Here is a 3,904-nt window from a genome sequence, read left to right as displayed (position 1 = left end):
ACACACACACACACACACACACACACACACACACACACACACACACAAGCCCTCGGCCAGTTTAGGTCTTTGCTTCTAGCCTGGGGCATCTGCCAGGAATAATAGTAAATGCTAGGGATTCTGAACAGCAGGGAGGTGTAAAACAGGGCTCTCCTGCCTCCTACTCGGTTCTGCAGGAATCAGAAGTAGGAGTCATGAATGACTGTGATAGAGCTCTTCCTGGAACAGTCCTTCAATTCCCTCTGCTTTGTGTTTGCTCTGCTGAGGTCAAACCCAGGATTTGCAGGCTGGGCAAGGCCTTCTCTGCTGCCACAACCCCAGCCCTTGTCATGTATTCTTTATTTACTTACTTTAATTTTTTTCTTAGACTAAACAAGCAAAGAAAACCAGTTTTTTTTTCCTTCCCCCTTTCCTCCTCCCCCTTCTCTTTTAAAAATAAGGAGAGGCCAGTTTGCTGATATTTCCTTTGGGAATGAAGCCTACATCCGGCTTTGTTTTCTACATGGCATGGTAGGCTCCCAATCCTGCTGTCCCTTGCTGCCAAGCTGGCTGGGAGAGTCCTAGGCTGAGGATCCAGACCTTGAGCCCTTGATAGATCAAGTTGCAAAAATGGCCTGATTTACTTTCATATACAGGTATTTCTGACCAAACATCCAGTTACTCTGAGTTAATGTCCAACCTAAGCTACATGATACTCTATCTCAAAAATATATTATTTTATATCTCCTCTGCCCCGATGTTTGGTCTCTTCCTCAATTGTTCAGAGACTTATTTTATTTTATTTAAGATTTATTTATTACATATACAGTATTCTACCTGCATGTAGGCCTGCAGGCCAGAAGAGGACACCAGATCTCACTACAGATGCTGTGAGCCACCATGTGGTTGCTGGGAGCTGAACTCAGGACCTCTGGAAGAGCAGACAGTGCTCCTAACCTCTGAGCCATCTCTCCAGCCCAGCTTGCTTTTCTTTTCTTTTTTTTTTTTAATCATGGCTTCTCTGAACCTGGAGCTGGCCATTGTGTTCTCAGCTAGGCCGGCTGGTCAGCACCCCCAACTCCCCACCCCCAGCACTGAGTTCCAGACATGTCACCATGCCTGCTCTCACCCCGGAGCTGAGACTCCAGACCCGTGTCCTCAAGCTTGTGCCACACAAACTTTACCCACGGAGCTGTTTTCCCAGCCCATTTTAGTACTTTTCAAGAGGTTGGTTCAACAAGATTACCAAGGCTTGTGCCCCTGGGTGGCGTTGTCCAGAGCTGCTCACCCGCCCGCCAAGCATGTGGCCACTAAGCACTGTTTCTCCTGCAGTCCTCCAGGCTCTGGGTTCCCTCGGGCAATGCTTGGAGACTGCTGGTGTGGGCAGGAGGAGAGAGAAGGTTTCAAGGAGTAACCGGGACTCTGGTGCACCGAACTATGTAACTCCATATTCGGGCAGGAGTGCGAGAGGGAACTCAAAGATACTGTCTCCTTCTGGAGTCAGGAGTCACAGCTCCTCTCAAGTTACCGGTTATTGCGGTTCCCTCTTGCTCCTCAAGTCTCTACTGAACGTTCTACAGAAGGTCTGAGATGGCCCCCAAGCCCCAGCCTCAGACCTGAGGAAAGCGGGGCTCCCGTGTTCCTGCACACCCTGCTCCTCGTTAGGTAGGGGAACAGGCATATGGTGCTTTACACGGGGAGAGAGGTGTGTCGACTAGAATAGCAGCGTGAACAGACAGGGCGACAGATGAACGCATTCCATATCATCACACAATCTGGGCAGCTGCAGCGTGCGAAACGTCCCTCGGAAGGCCCGAGAGGAGTGGGGAGTCTCTGCTCCGCGCTCTGCCCTAACGCGTCTTCCGTGGAGCTTTTCATCAGCCTCGTCTATTTTTGGTGAGGCCAGCTATTATTTTTTCTTAACTGCAATGTTTTATTACTTATTATTTCTAGTTTTCAAATGTTTTAAATTATCTTTCTCTCTCCCCTCCCCCAACACCTCTTTTACGTGTGTGTGTGCGCGCGTGCGTGTGTGTGTGTGCGCGTGTGTTTGTGTGCGTGTGCGCGTGTTGTGTGTGTGTGCTCGTGCGCGTGTTGTGTGTGTGCTCGTGCGTGTGTGTGTGCGTGTGCGTGTGTGTGCGTGTACGTGTGCGTGTGTGTGTGTGTATGTGTGCGTGTGCGTGTGTGTGTGTGTGTGTGTGTGTGTGTGTGTGCGCGCGTGTGTGCGCGTGTGAGAAGCACACAGTGTGACTGTGGAGATCAGGGGACAACTCACAGGAGTAGGATGCTAGGAATGGAACCCAGGTCGTTAGGCTTGGTGGCAAAAGGCTTCCGGGCTGGGCCCAGCCTGGTTTTATTTGTTTTTTATTTTCTGAGGCAGGAGCTCTTGAAGCTCTTGAAGCTCTTGAACTTGCTATGTTGCGGAGGATGACCTGAACCCATTTTCCTGCCTCAGCTCCCCAGGATGCAGGCATGGACCGCTGTGCCTGTTTAAGGCACACGTTTTTCACAAGTTATCATTCCTCTTTTATGTTATCTGACTCTGTGTCCATGTTCGCCTCTATGTGTGCCTGTGTGTGCCTGTGTGTACGTGCCTTGAGAATTATAAACTCGGTTCTTGAAAGGTACACTGGCACTGTGCCACGTGAGCACACTGTTGATGAAGCGGCGGTTTGTGCTTCCCACAGCATAGATGTTCTGATGAGGAGCGGGGGCTTGCCCTTCACAGACAAAGCAGACTCAGGGCCTCTCTCATGTCATGGAATACCAGACAATCGGTTGGAAGGTAAGCGGAAGCTCCCCCGGCACCCGCTTCCAGTGATGCTGAAGGAAAGCCAGCAGGTCACCCGAGAAGCAGCTGCTTAAATGGCTGGGCTAGCGGAGCCCCTACAGCACCTGGAATCGAGGTGCTGTTGGGTTGAGTTGTATTTAACTTGAATTAATTTTGCCACACGTGGCTGGTGACCATATTGGATGGCTCAGCGTTTGTTTGTAGGTGTAACTCACTAACGAACTACAAGCTTTTTCAATTAAGGTAATTTTAATTACCTTAATTGAAATTACAGTTGCTGGGCGCCAGGTTATTCGTTGTCCCTCTGTATGCGGCGAACAACTGAGTGACCCTGACTGTAGCGTTTATGCTTCTCCCTCAGCAAAAAGCCCCACCGTGGGCAGAGCAGGGCTAGAGTGGTGGTTAGAGGAGGTCTGGAGAGCTCTGTGGGTTTCAAGTTCTGACATCCTGAGTGTAGATTTCATCTGAGATGGTTGCTGTATTTTTCAGAATCAAAATCTCTCAGAAAGCAGGAGATAAAGAGGACGGGAAGGGCCGGAGATACAGATCAGTGTGGGCGCTTGCCCAGGGTGCCAGAGACCCTGGGTTAATTCCTAGCATTGCAAAAACAAAGGCAAGAAGGTGGAGAACTGGCCAGACAGCACAACCACACAGGTCACCCCCCTTCAGTGTCACTTCTAGGAGTTGATCCCAAATGGTAACAGGCATAAATCCAAAGTGATTTATGCACAATGTTATCACCATGGCATGATTTATGGTGATCAAAATCTGGAAATAACTTAAACACGTGTCAATATAGGACTGTTTGGATAAGCTGTACATGATCTACGTGATCACTGGCCACGTAGTCAAGGACGCACTGTGTGTTGGATGGCCAAAAATCAGGGGGAAGCCGGGAGGGGGGAAGCCAGGGGGGGGAAGGAGGGAAGGAAGGAGGGAGGAGGGAGGGGAGGAAGGAGGGAGGAAGGAGGGGGGAAGGAGGGAGGAGAGAGGGAAGGAAGGAGGGAGGAGGGAGGGAAGGAAGGAAGGAGGGAGGAGGGAGGGAGGAGGGAGGAAGGAAGGAGGGAGGAAGGAGGGAGGAAGGAGGGAGGAGAGAGGGAAGGAAGGAAGGAAGGAGGAAGGAAGGAAGGAGGG

Source organism: Psammomys obesus, unplaced genomic scaffold (assembly GCF_907164565.1).
Source record: "Psammomys obesus unplaced genomic scaffold, mPsaObe1.curated_primary_1811, whole genome shotgun sequence".
In the NCBI taxonomy this organism is placed as follows: Eukaryota; Metazoa; Chordata; class Mammalia; order Rodentia; family Muridae; genus Psammomys; species Psammomys obesus.
The sequence above is the reverse complement of the archived record's forward strand: the minus strand, read 5'-3'. Positions refer to the sequence as shown.